At 42.8% G+C, this 13265-nt stretch overlaps 1 protein-coding gene across 1 annotated transcript in view; it reads right to left on the reverse strand.

Annotated features, from left to right (window-relative positions):
* The window catches only part of TNFSF4 (TNF superfamily member 4), a 60509-nt gene extending 59727 nt beyond the window's left edge, over nt 1–782 (reverse strand). The window contains exon 1 of the transcript XR_006785634.1: nt 509–782. The gene's annotated coding sequence lies outside the window, so the exon portion shown is untranslated. The remainder of the gene's footprint in view (nt 1–508) is intronic.
* Between the last annotated feature and the right edge of the window lie 12483 nt (nt 783–13265).

A 13265-nucleotide genomic window follows, 5' to 3' on the forward strand; every position in this document is an offset into this window, starting at 1 on the left:
TAGAGCCCCCAGAAGTTTTTACACACACACACCCCACCTAGAGTAATGTAGGACGGTGAAATTCGGCACACCTGACAGGTGGGACTTTCTTTTGTAAAAGAGGAAGCGATCAGTTGTGAAAAGAGGCTGAGAAAGGTATACAGAATCTTCCCATAGCCAGGTGGTGGAAGGTCACAGGATAATTGTAAGAAAGAATATATTTGGAAGTTGAGCGTCCTTAAAACTACTCATGAACGTATAACCCCCTAGGTTATACATGCTGGTCTGGCAAGAAGGGCAGGTCGCTGAGATCTATAGAATCAATAGGAAGTAGCCCAAGAAAGGGATATAGGGGACACCCGGACAGGCTACCTTTCAGGATCTGAAACAGAAGAGGGGGTTTTGTGTGAACTATGCTGTATCAGAAGCTATGTAAGTGGGCAGGAGCCTTTAGATAGAAGTTACTTTTTCAGTCCCATCAGCCCTCACTCCCACACACAAGCCTGTGCTTATATCTCCTTCTTCCTACCTGAATGACGGCCCATTCTGTCTATCCAAATCCTTTCCGCTCTCCAAAGGACAGCCCACATGGACCACAGACTTCCTTCTCCATCTCTCAAAGTGCTGGAATTCCAGTGTGCATGCATGGGGTGTTTCCCTGCACCCAGCCATTCTTGGACACCAGCCGGGTGTCCTGCAATTCAACTCATTTCTGACGCTGTGTCCTGGGACATGCTTGTGGTTCCACAGGTGAAGGGCTCAGTCCCACAGGAATGCTCCCTCCCTCTGCCAACTTCAGGCAACTGTCGAATGTCCAGGTTGTCCCCTGTGCTGCTGACCGACCAGCGAGAGATTGGAGGTTCCAACTACCCACTCCTTGGTTTGATAAACTTGCTGGAGCAGCTCCTGGAATGTGGAAAAGCATTTTATTTACTAAACAACCAGTTTATCAGGAAAAGGATATAGCTCAGGAACAACCAGATGGGAGAGATAGACAGGGTAAGGTACATGGGAAGGGGGTCCGAGTTTCCATGGCCTGTCCATCGGTCCCACTGTCCCCAAATCTCCATTGTGTTCACCATCCAGGAAGTTCTCCCAACCCTGTCCTTTTAGGTTTACATGGAAGCTTCATCCCAGAAGCATGATTGATGAAATCATTGGCCATTGGCAACTGATTCCATGTCCAGCCCCTTTCCGTCCTTGGGCATCGTGGGGTCCTCCCGGCAACCAGACCTCATCTTTAGGTGCAGACCAGAAGTTGCCTCTGTAACATAACAAAAGAAACTTCTGCCACTCTCTTGTCACCTAGGAAATTCCAAGGGGCGAAGGTCAACTATATAGTTCTTGCTATGAATCACAATATCACAGTCTCCATCTCCTCAAAACCCCCTGGCAGCCATTTGTGTCACAGAACTTAGCACTTGACATTCTGGGCTACAGCACTGCCTTGCAGCTTCTGTGCATTCCTGGTTTCTGCAGCCAGAGTGGTAGCCACTGGAAGGGCGGTGCCGTTTCTCACAGCTCTTCTGCATTGTGCTCTCCGTGTATCTGTCTGCCTCCCTCCCGGGCCATGGGAGCTCCTAAAAGGGAATGACTTAGCCTCTAGAGTGCTTATCCTCAGCCCAAGAGCTGGGTACTCAGTAAATATTTGTTGAATGAATGAGACTTCCACTTGGCTTAGATGAATGCTAATCAGCCCCTGGATGAATAACAGCTACTATACATGAATCCTGGGTTTCAAGGCACCACAAGGAGAACTTTAGATACACTCTCTTTTCTTTATCATAGACCTTGAGGGCACAGAGTATGTTCCCTATTTCACAGCGATGGATGTGAAAACTCAGAGCAACCAATTTGCCCGAAGTCACACAGGAAGTGGTGAAGCAAATTTTGACTCCAAAACCACGCCATGCACCTTCTGTTACATCATACTTCCTTTAAAGAATGCTCTTCAATAAATTGGTTTTCGTGTTTAGTTGGCAAAAGGTTGTCCTTAGTTGGTGAGACTACCAAAGTATATGCAGGGAGTTTTAAAATCTCACCCCTTTTTTAAAAGATTTTATTTATTTATTTTTGGGGAGAGGGAAAGGGAGAGAGAAAGAGAAGGAGAGAAACATCAGTGTGTGGTTGCCTGTTGGTGCCCCCCACTCAGGACCTGGCCCACAACCCAGGCATGTGCCCTAACTGGGAATCGAACCAGCGATCCTTTGGTTCACAGGCCAGCACTCAATCCACTGAGCCACACCAGCCAGGGCAAAATCTCACCCTTTTATGGATATCTTTATGGGAAGCTCATAAAAGGAGGGTGAACATGGGGGTTCACAAGACAACACATAAAACCAATGTTGTCTTCATTCCACACTACATTCTTAATACATTTAAGTTTTGCATTTATTTTTACTAATTATGGTATGTATTCCATGTGCATGACTAGTTGCTTCTGGAAAGAGCTTTCTGTTTCCTAATATAGTAATAATTTCTTCATGCTGCTAAAAACTTCAGAATTCAGTCCTCCCACAGTTGAGGAAGTTCTGAATGTTCTACTCCGATCCAGCTGGACTCCTCTTCCCATACCCCCGGAACAATAGCCACCATACAATTTTGCCAAGAAGGGACCAGAAAAGACACACTTAGATTTCATCCCAAAATAATGAAGCACAAGCACTGTAAGCCACACTCAGAACATTTTCCTTCATGAGCTCCACACTGAGCGTTAGGCTTAGCAAAGTCTTCAACATTCCAAGACTAAGTAAACATTTGGTGTTATTTTCTCCTGTTGCTTCCCTGACTTCATTTTTTCTGCCTGTACATCTTTAATTCTTCTAGAACATTTTAATTATTTACAGATGGAGTGCAGTAGGAATTCAAATCTATTTCCCACCCAATGGTTGGGAAATCAGTTGTCTCAACAGCCTCCGTTGGTTGGAACTGCCACCTGTGTTCTCATACAGGCATGCCTCCTCATACAGTGCTGGGCCTTATTGCTCTTTGCAAATGTTGTTTCCATCAGCATCAAGGTGACACCCTCCACCAGCAGAAAGATGTCAGCATCCTGAAGGCTCAGGTGATGGTTAGCATTTTTAGCAATAAAGTCATTTTTAATTAAAGTATATACCTTGTTTTTTAGACATAATGCTTTTGTACACTTGATAGAGGACAGTACAGCGTAAGCATAACTTTTATGTGCACTCGGAAACCAAGGACATTTCTGTGACTCACGTTATTGCCATACTCGCTTTACTGCGGTGGGGAGAACAATAAATATCTCTAAGGGATGTCTGTGGGTGTTTGGGTCTGTTCCTAAGTCTTCTCCTGAGCTCCGTACACCAGCACCTCTACTTGTTTTCATGGTACTTTTTAATGTCTCATAGTTCAGTCTGTGTTCCTTATTTTCGTTCTTCCTTATTTTCAAATCTCTCTGGATGATCTATCCCTCCCAATGTAGATTCACATGGTCAAGTTTAGAAGCTTCTGTTGTGGTTTTTATTGTGATATCATCAGCTTCATGAAGTCATTTACGGGCAATCTGACATCTTTGCTATTGAGATCATCTACTCAGAAATGTGTTACATTTTGTCACAAAGGCAGGTTACAGAGAGGATAAAAATTAGGTGAGGAATAGAAACTGAAGTTAGTCTCCTTTGTTAACAAGGCAACACCCATTCTTGCTGTAAACATATGGGATTCCTGGAGTACTGCATCCCTACACACCCTTTCCAGGACGCGTTACGGATTACGAAATCATAAGTAACTAAGCAAAACATATCTTCTCTATAACACTGGATTTTAGTGAGGAATAGAGGAAAAAGTCACTGTGTGCCTTTTCCTTAAATATATACAGTGCATATGGCACATGCTGATTCCTACTCTGCATACCAGTAGGTCCATCCAATCACGAAAACAAAACATCTGCTAGACTGTACACATAATGCTAATTGCTCATCCACAGTGCAGGACATTGATCTCATTGGTGGGATTTTCTATCAGTCACCTATGCTCTTCTTCAGGAATGATGGGAGAAACAAAGGCATCTTCATTAAGATTGAGGGAAGCTAAGATAATTTATTGCTAACAGAACTACCCACAAAGAATGGCATAAAAAAATTTTTAAGCTTCACACCAAAAGGAGATCATAACAGGGGAAGGCTAGGTCCCTCCAACGGCAAAGACCAACAGAATGCCTTCCTGATACCTAGTAGACTGTCCTCCACTTCACAGGGTTCTTTAGTCATCTTACATGTTTAATACGGAAGTTGTAACACCATCTGATGTGGTGTTAAGTGTATGGAGGAAATATTCAAGACCATTATACTTAAAAGGTGAAGAGGCTGAAGAAATCTCAGGGGAAAGTAAGGTTTTGACTTCTCACTGGCTGCAGTGAAACACCAACATGGGTAATACGCAGAGAGCTGCACATGTCCACAGAAATAGCTAGAACAACCCTCAGGAAAATATGCAAGGTGATATCATCAAAACACTATAAACAAATCAACATGAAACTTTAAAAAACACTACCCGTGGACAGGCAAGCAATGAAAGCAGGTATTAAAACACACAGCTTCGCTCTCTATAAGAAACCCACACGTCATGACAGGAGTTGAAAGTAAAAAGGTGGGGGGAGGGGAGGAATCACGTAAATTATCTAAAGGAAAAGCAGGAATGGCTATAGTAATACCAGATAAAGTGGACTTCAGAGCAAAGAACATTACGAGGGACAGCAGGGGACATAACATGATGACATCTGGCTGCTTGGATGTTTGAAACCTTGGGTGGTAATGATACAGGCTGCGGTTGTAAATCCATCATCTCAAAAAATGTGAGAGAAGCCCTTTTTCATGGTGTCGATGATTTGGCCTTCAGCTCAGTGAGTCAGAATACATTTACTCCCCTGACTAGAAAATGCGTTTTTAGTGCCCTGGCTGGCGTAGCTCAGTGGATTGAGCGCGGGCTGCGAACCAAAGTGTCGCAGGTTCCATTCCCAGCCAGGGTATATGCTTGTGTTCCAGGCCATAACCCCCAGCAACCGCACATTGATGTTTCTCTCTCTCTCTCCCTCTCCCTCCCTCCCTCCCTCCCTCCCTTCCCTCTCTAAAAGTGAATAAATAAAAAAAAGTCTTTAAAAAAAAGAAAATGCGTTTTTATAGAGCAATATACATTATGTGCATGCCGCTTGCTAAGATGGAATAAATGGATATTTACAGGTATTTATAATTTCTACTCTAAAAAAAGTAATTTCCAAAAAGCATTATTAAAAAAATATTAATAATCATCAGAGGGGTCTCAGCAGTGAGTGGAGGGATAGATGAAAAAAGAATGGCAGAGGCCCTGGCCAGATAACCCAGTTGGTTATCATCCTCAGAGCATCATCCTGACAGGCCAAGGTTGCGTGTTCAATCCCCGGTCAAGGCGCATACAAGACTCAACCAATGAATGCGTGGATGACTGGAACAACAAATTGAAGTCTCTCTCTGGTTTTCACTCTCTCTCTCTCTCTCTCTCTCTCTCTCATCCTCTCTCTAAAATCAATTTTAAAAAAAAGAATGGTGGGATGTTGTGATTTGAGTAAAGGGCTGACTGGATCTGAGCTGTTTCAAACGGGGCCACAGTGGCCACCGCTGAGGACAGAGAGAAGGGCGGCAAAGGGGCAAAGCAGACAGCCCACGAGGCTCTTCCGTTCCCCAGCCGAGCACAGAGAAGGGGGTCCAAGATTCGTGCAAAGCCTGGGGAGAATGTGATGTCATTGTTGGCTTAAAGACGGAGAGGGTCTCGTGGTAAGGAGCCTGGACATCTACACTTGCCGAGAGGGGCCTGCAGCTGACACCCAGCAAGGACACGGGGATCTCAGTCCTACAATGGTAAGAAAATGACTCTGCCAACAGCCAGTGAGCTGGAAGGGCCCCCAGGGAGAACTGTGCGCAGCAAGCTCTTGGATGCCAGCCCTGTGAGATCCCGAGCACAGAATGCAGCGGCACCATCCCTGGACTTCTGACCTACAAGAAGGCACTGTGAGATAATGCACTTGTGTTGTTTTGAGCCACTCTATGTGGGGTCATGTAAAAAAATTAATACAGTAAGAAGTTACTTCCTCAATAGTAACATGTCAGGGATTTATCTTCTTTATCTTCTTACCCAGCATCTAAAGTTAACTATGTATGTTTTTTTTAATTGAGTCAAACAATCTAGAGATGATTTAAAGTATACTGGAGGATGTACATAGGTCGTATGCAAATACTACACCATTTTATTGAACATCCATGAACTTTGGTGCCCACAGGGAGGGGTAGACCTGTGACCCATCCCCCAAAGACACTGAGAGAGGACTGCACAGGTTTATAGAAAGATATATTTAAATCTACGCGATCCCTATGACCTCGATGTCCAGTGAATGAAATTTTTCCTTAGAGTGATACCTCTGAGCCCCAGGCTCCAGCCTCTCACCCAGCTGTCCTCTTCCTCCTCTTCGCCCCACCTCCTCCCATCCTCAGAGTGTGCGCCTCTGTTTCCGGCTTCCCAGGACTGGGAAAAATTCTCAGACACCAAGATGGCATTCCAACTCCCATAATCTTGCCCAAGGGAAAAGCACATGAAGCCAAAATTGAGTGCAGCAGCAGAGAAGAGAGCAGAGACGGAAGAGGGCTCTGTGAGTCAGAGGCTGCAGGCCCCCGGGGAGAAGTCGAGGTCTCACCCAACTACATCCCTGGTTAGTGACCGGCATTAATCTGTGGACTCAACTTGGCAGAGATTTACCACTTTATATGTTACATTTAGGAAAAACAATGACTAAATGGTATTGACAAAACAAAAAGGACACCGGCCAGCATTTTAAGAAAAGGAGATTAGGACATTGGGTGGACGACAGGGACGGGGGTCAGGGGCCGGGTGGAAAAGGTGAAGGATTTAAGAAGTACAAATTGGGAGTTCCAAGTTGTGGTGGAGATGCAAGGTACAGCACAGGGAATATAGTCAGTAACACTGTGATAACTGGGTACCGGGCCAGAGGGGTCCTGGACGTATCAGGGGGAGCACTTTGTAAAGTCCACGACTGTCTAACCACTATGCTATACACCTGAAACTAACCAGAACAATACTGAATATAAACCACAATTTAAATTTTTTTTAAAAAATAGGTCATCGGGTGAATCAAAAGCAGAATCACAGGGAGAACGGGCTCATGCCTGCCACCGTCAGCCCCCAAGCCAGGCTCCTGACCGCCTCTTGGCCTCCTTGGGCGCTTGCTTGGCCCCAGCGCTTCCCTTTCTGCAGCCGGATGGGGAGCATGGCATCCAGCTGCGAGACTTTGATGGACGTTGTTCCTGAAGGCAGCTTCTCTCCCCCTTTCACACAAGGACACACAATTACAGTCCCTGAAAAGAAGAAGAGCCCTGGGTATTCTGAACAAGCCAGCATGATGATGATGATGATGATGATGGTGATGATGGTGATGATGATGGCGATGATGATGCTTCGAACAGGCCAGGTGGTGTAACGCCACCGGTTAGAGTGAAACGGTCTCTTTGACCCCATTCGAGCAGAGTGAAACCCCGCCTGTGGTGAAAAAAGAAAGCAGCCCATGGTTTCATAGTACTCACCCTGCCACCGGGCACAGCCACAGGGCAGAAACCCGTCTGCGTGAACCTGGGGGAATTTGTAGCAGTTGTGATCCGTCATAAATGTAACTGCTCCGGATGTGTGCCATCCAACCAGCTTCTGAAGCCCTGAGCCTGAGAAAAACCAGAAAGGGGCCCCAGTACAAAGCTGAGTGGAAGTGGCGTCTGCCGCCGGCTGCCTCGAGGTCCAGTTCTGCCACGATGGGTGTGGCCATTCTTGCCCGGGGTGCCCCAGTTTCCAGGGAATGCTGTATTCCTGGGCCTCGTGGGAATTTCAGCGGTAGGAGGGGTAAGGGATGACAAGGAGGAGGAGATACCGTCACCTCATGTGTTAGCTACGCAAATGATATACAGCCCATCAGTGACAAAACTGGGGCTGAGCCCTGGCCAGTCTGATTCCCAATGTCATGTTCTTAACCATCACTTATACACTTAAGCTCTGTGAAAAGGTTCTTGCAGAAACAGCATCATGAGTGAAAGAGGGGGGATTATACTAGGGGAAGCATGGGGGCCAAAAATCCTATATAACCCTTAGTGTAAGTCAGACCCTTTCTTGTATCAGAAATAAATTTTGCACCCCATGAGATTTACTCATTTCAGTCATCTCAGATCATTGGAATGGGAGACCCCAGTCCCATTTTCATTTTCCTAGCCTTTCCAGGTAACTTGAAATTAAGAATATGTTTCTGAGTTCTCCTAGCACATGAGTCCAGTGAGGCTGACTCTCCTGTTTACCAAATCACCAGCACCATGCACAGTGCTTGGTAAAGAATGGATATTCAATTAGCTGTTTAAACTAATGATTGGGTGAATGAGTGAATTTATACTTCTTCTTCCTGATCCTTCAAAAGGATGCCTTTCTAGGTAAGTGTAACAACAGTAGTATATATGTTTGATGCGGACCCCAGCTTATGGGGTCCGTGACATTGTGGATGGGGGAGAGACATTCACACAGACTACTGAGTCCTGTGAAGAAAAAGGGGCAGCATGCTTTTTCTCTCAAGGGGAGCCAAAGCCTTGGCCTCTGCCACCAGAGGCCTTTATTCCCTATCTCTGGGCACATTACATCATGGTCCTCATTTACTATGCACAGGTTCGCTTTAGGTGGTTACCTTTCACAGAAAACAAAAAAGCCAGTGCCACTAATCACGTCACAGAAGAGGGATATTTGCAAATGCAAAGGGAAAAGCAGTTGAACCGGTTATACTCCATACTGGGGAGTTTTAGCATGGATTTTAGGAAATTACAGTCAGCACTTGCTGCCTCAATTCAGGGTGAGGGAGTTTTAGCAAAAGCAAGTCTCAACGCGGCCTAGGTACATTGCAGGCCTGATTCCCCATGGGAGAACCTATCCATGGGCGTGGGTCCTGTGCATCTCCGAGTGGGAGCTGGGCCCACACCACGCAGAACGGTCTCCCACATAAGTTAATAGACACATGAATGGAATTAGAATCTTCTAGGTCTTTTAATTGTTCAGGAAAGGTAGATTTTGATAAATACGATGGTAACATTTCAAAGATAATCCCTACATGAGGAGGGAGTACTCAGCCCACATGAAGACTGTACCTCGAGTACCGAGCTTGGGTGATAGGGGAGGCTGTGCCACTGGACCCTACAAGAACACTAATCACATTAGCTCACACCACCAAGACACCGAATCAAAGCAGCTCTACCTACATAGAAACAAACACAGGGGGGCTGCCAAAACAAGGACTCAAAGAAACATGACCCAAATGAGAGAACAGATCAAAACCCCAGAAAAAGAGCTAAATGAAAAATGGAGATAAGCAATCTATCAGATGCAGAGTTCAAAATACCATCTGGAAGGATGCTCAAGGAACTTAGTGAGGACCTCAACAGCATAAAAAAGACCCAATCAGAAATGAAGGATACACTAATTAAAACAAAGATAATCCACAAAAGAAACAGAAACAAAGAGGGGAACTGGAAGAAAATAAACGAAAACTAAATTGATAAAAAGACAAGAAAAAATCATTAAAAAGGTAGAAAAAATACGAGGCAAAAGTAAGATGTAAGGGGGTCGTCATACACATGAGAATAATCTTTTAAATATGATAGATGAAAGTCAACTGTGAAAAGACACATAGTGTACTTACATTTTTAAAAATTCAGTTAAATCCTATTTACAGAGAACCAGTGGTAGGCTATTTATAAGAGAACCACTGAAGACTGTCCGCAAACCATGGCCTGCTGGCCAAGTGAGGCTCGTTGCCTATTTTGCATAAACAAGGCTTCACTGGAACACAAACGTGCCCTTTGTTCACATATTGTCTATGGCTCTTCCCTCTGCAACGGCAGAGCAGGGGTGAGCACCTGCAACAGAGACTGCGTGGCCTGCAAACCTGAAACTATTTACTCTGGCACTTGATGGAAAAAAAAAGTTTGCCGGCAACTGACCTAAAAGAAAAAGCCATGGAAAGATTCAAAGATTCCGTTGACCTAGAAGATATTTTTAAAAATCAACTTCTTTGCGACTAACAAAGTAGCCACAGAAGATAACAAAACACAGCCAAGAGAAATTACAGAAGACATTGAAATAGAATCCAGCAGTACGCTATGCTCCTGGATTATAAACACGAAACTTGTTGAGATATCTCACAGCGAACCATTCTACAGATCCAATTTGGCCCCAATCTAACTCCCAGTGGAGAGTTTTGTCTCAAATTGAATAAGCTAGTTCTAAAATGTATAGGGAACTTATATGGAAATGTCCAGGGCCTAGAATAGCCAAAACAATCTTACAGAAGAAGAACAAAGCTGGAGGGCTTGCGCTATCTGGCATCAAGACATTATGAAATTGAAGAAATTAAGACACTCTTATATTGGCACAAGAATATAGCAATGATACAGAAATACATATATACACACACATACAGTCACCTGACTTACATCAAAGACGCCACTTCAGTGGGGTAAGGATAGTCAATTCAATAAATAGTGCTGGATCAATTTGGTATCTTTATTATTATTATTATTTGTTAATCTTCACTCAAGGATATGTTTATTGATTTTAGAGAGAGAGGAAGGGTGAGGGAGAGAGAGAAATAATATCAATGTGAGAGAGAAACATCCTGTATATGCCCCAGCAAAGGGTGGAACCCACAACCTAGGTATATGCCCTGACCAAGATCAAACCCGCAACCTTTTTTGATGTACAGATTGGCTTCCAACAAACTGAGCCACCTAGCCAGAGCTGGATGCCCATTTTTAAAAATTAATCTTAACCCTAATTTTATGACATATGCAAAGACCTATTCCAAGTGGGTCACAGACCTAAACATGAAAGCTAAAGCAATAAAGATTCCAAAAGAAGAAAATAGACGAATATCTTCTTGAAGTTGGAGAAGACAAAAATCTCTTAAACTGCATGCAAAAAGCACTGACCAGATAAGAAAAGATTACTCTATTGGACTTCCTTCAGATCTCAAGAACTTTTGTTCATCAAGAGACACTCTTAAAATAATGAAAAGGCAAGTTACACACAGAGATATCTTTTAAAATCATATATCTAACAAAGAGTTATCCAAAATAAACCAAAATTCAAATAGTCACTCAATTTTAAAAAAAGACATCCAAATGGTCAATAAACATATGAAACCACACTCAATATCATTAGTCATCAGAGCAATGCAAATTAGAAACCACAATGAGGTACCACTACACACCCACCAGAATCATCAAAAGTAATATACAAGCCATCCTAAGTGTTTGCAAGCATGTACAGCCTCTGGAAGTCTCATACAGCATTGTACGGGTGGGAGAGTCGCTTGGTACACTTATTTTACAAAACTGTTTGGCAGTATCTGCTCAGGTGAATACATACTTGCTCTGTAACAGCAGTTCTACTCCTGGGCATTTACCAATACATGTGAATGCTTATTCCCTCCACCAAAGTCATGTACAAGAATGCTCATCAAAGGGTCATTCCTTATAGCTCCAAACTGGAAATACACACTAAATGAGTGATAATAATAGAGTGGAGAAATATCCATACAATGGAATGCTTCAAAACAACAACAACAAAAATATCTCTTAGTACACAAAATAACATACATAAAAATTAAAGCTATAACACTGAGCAAAAAACAGACACAAAAACATGCATACTGTTTATTTCTGTTACATGAAGTTCAAAAATACACAAAACTTATCAATGTTGGTAGAGGTTCAAATAGTGGTTTAAGTTGTCATTGACAGGAAGTAGACACAAGAGCAACTTCTGTGGTTCAGGAAATGTTCTGCATCTTGACCAAGGGGGTAGTTCCATGGGTGTTGGTGTGTAAGAGTTCTGTGAACTACACACATTACACTTGTGTACTTTACTGTACATAATTGATATCTCCGATTTTTATGTGTCAAAATACATAAAGCAAAAACTCATAGATCTATAAAGAGAAATTGACAATTCAATTACCCCAGTATTAGATATCAATATACCATTATTAATAAATAGCTAAGGAGACAAAAAAAATTATTAGATTTTGATTAGATTTAGATTTAGATTAGATATAAAAGATTTTAACTCAATTAACAAGACCGATGTAATGGACATACATCAAACCAGTGCCTGACAGTTAGAAAATAACTTTTCTTCTCACATACACATGAAATGTTTATAAGACAGCAAACTATATGTCAAATTCTAACAAACATTAGATATTTGTTGTTACATAGGGCACAATGCAATTACGTTTGAAATCAATACCAAAAAATGTGAAACTCGTACCTTTTGGAAATTTAAAAACAGAGTTGTGAGTAATTCACAGACTAAAATAAATCATAATAGAAATCTAAAAATGTTTAAAACTAAACAATAATTTTAAAATGCTACCAATGAGACTTCCCCATCTCCCATGATGGAATAAGCAGAACCAAACTTGTCCTCCTACTGTGAAACTTCATAAAACTGGGAAAAAAATATATGAAACAATGGTTTAAGAAACCGTGCAACAGGTAACACAGACCTATATGACGGGACAAAAATAAACTAGGAAAACCTGATGCTCACCTGGCTTTCTGCCTGGAGGAGTTTGCAGACGATAGGGGAGAGGAGAACCCAGGCAGAGACCAGCTGGCCTCAGTGTGCTGGAGGGGCAGAGAAGCAGCTCTGGCAGTGGAGAGGGGTACTAAAGAGATTATACTCTCCTACTGTTCAAGGCAGAATCCCGGACAAAAGCCAGAGATGCGTAGGAAAAGCTCTAGAAATATGTATATTTGTCCCATTTAGTCCATTGCTAAATTGTAAGCTCTTAATGCATACGGTAAAATGTTAGAAGGTTGGGCGAAGACTGGCGGGAGAGCTCCAAGATCGAACATTCCCAGAGCTCTCATGAGGTGAAGGGACATGTGAGTTAGTGATGGCTACTTTAAGGTCTAACAAGGTTTGAAGTAATTAACAAAAGAAAAAACTGGTCCATGAGTAATATATGAGCTTGCCAGAATTTTTTTCAACACTCTCTAAAGAAATACAACCAAATGCAGACACTCAGCAATGTAGCAATCGTAATGTCCAACATCTAGTAAAACGTTACGTGCTAAAATTATTAGACATGCAAATCATAGGAAAATGTGACCCATAACCAGGAGAAAAGTCAGTTAAAAACAGGCAAGAAATAAGAATGATTATAAATTAGGAACCAAGCAGAGTAAAAGAACTGT

The sequence above is a fragment of the Phyllostomus hastatus genome, unplaced genomic scaffold (genome assembly GCF_019186645.2).
Source record: "Phyllostomus hastatus isolate PE091 unplaced genomic scaffold, TTU_PhHast_1.1 phas_contig_283, whole genome shotgun sequence".
NCBI classification, from domain to species: Eukaryota; Metazoa; Chordata; class Mammalia; order Chiroptera; family Phyllostomidae; genus Phyllostomus; species Phyllostomus hastatus.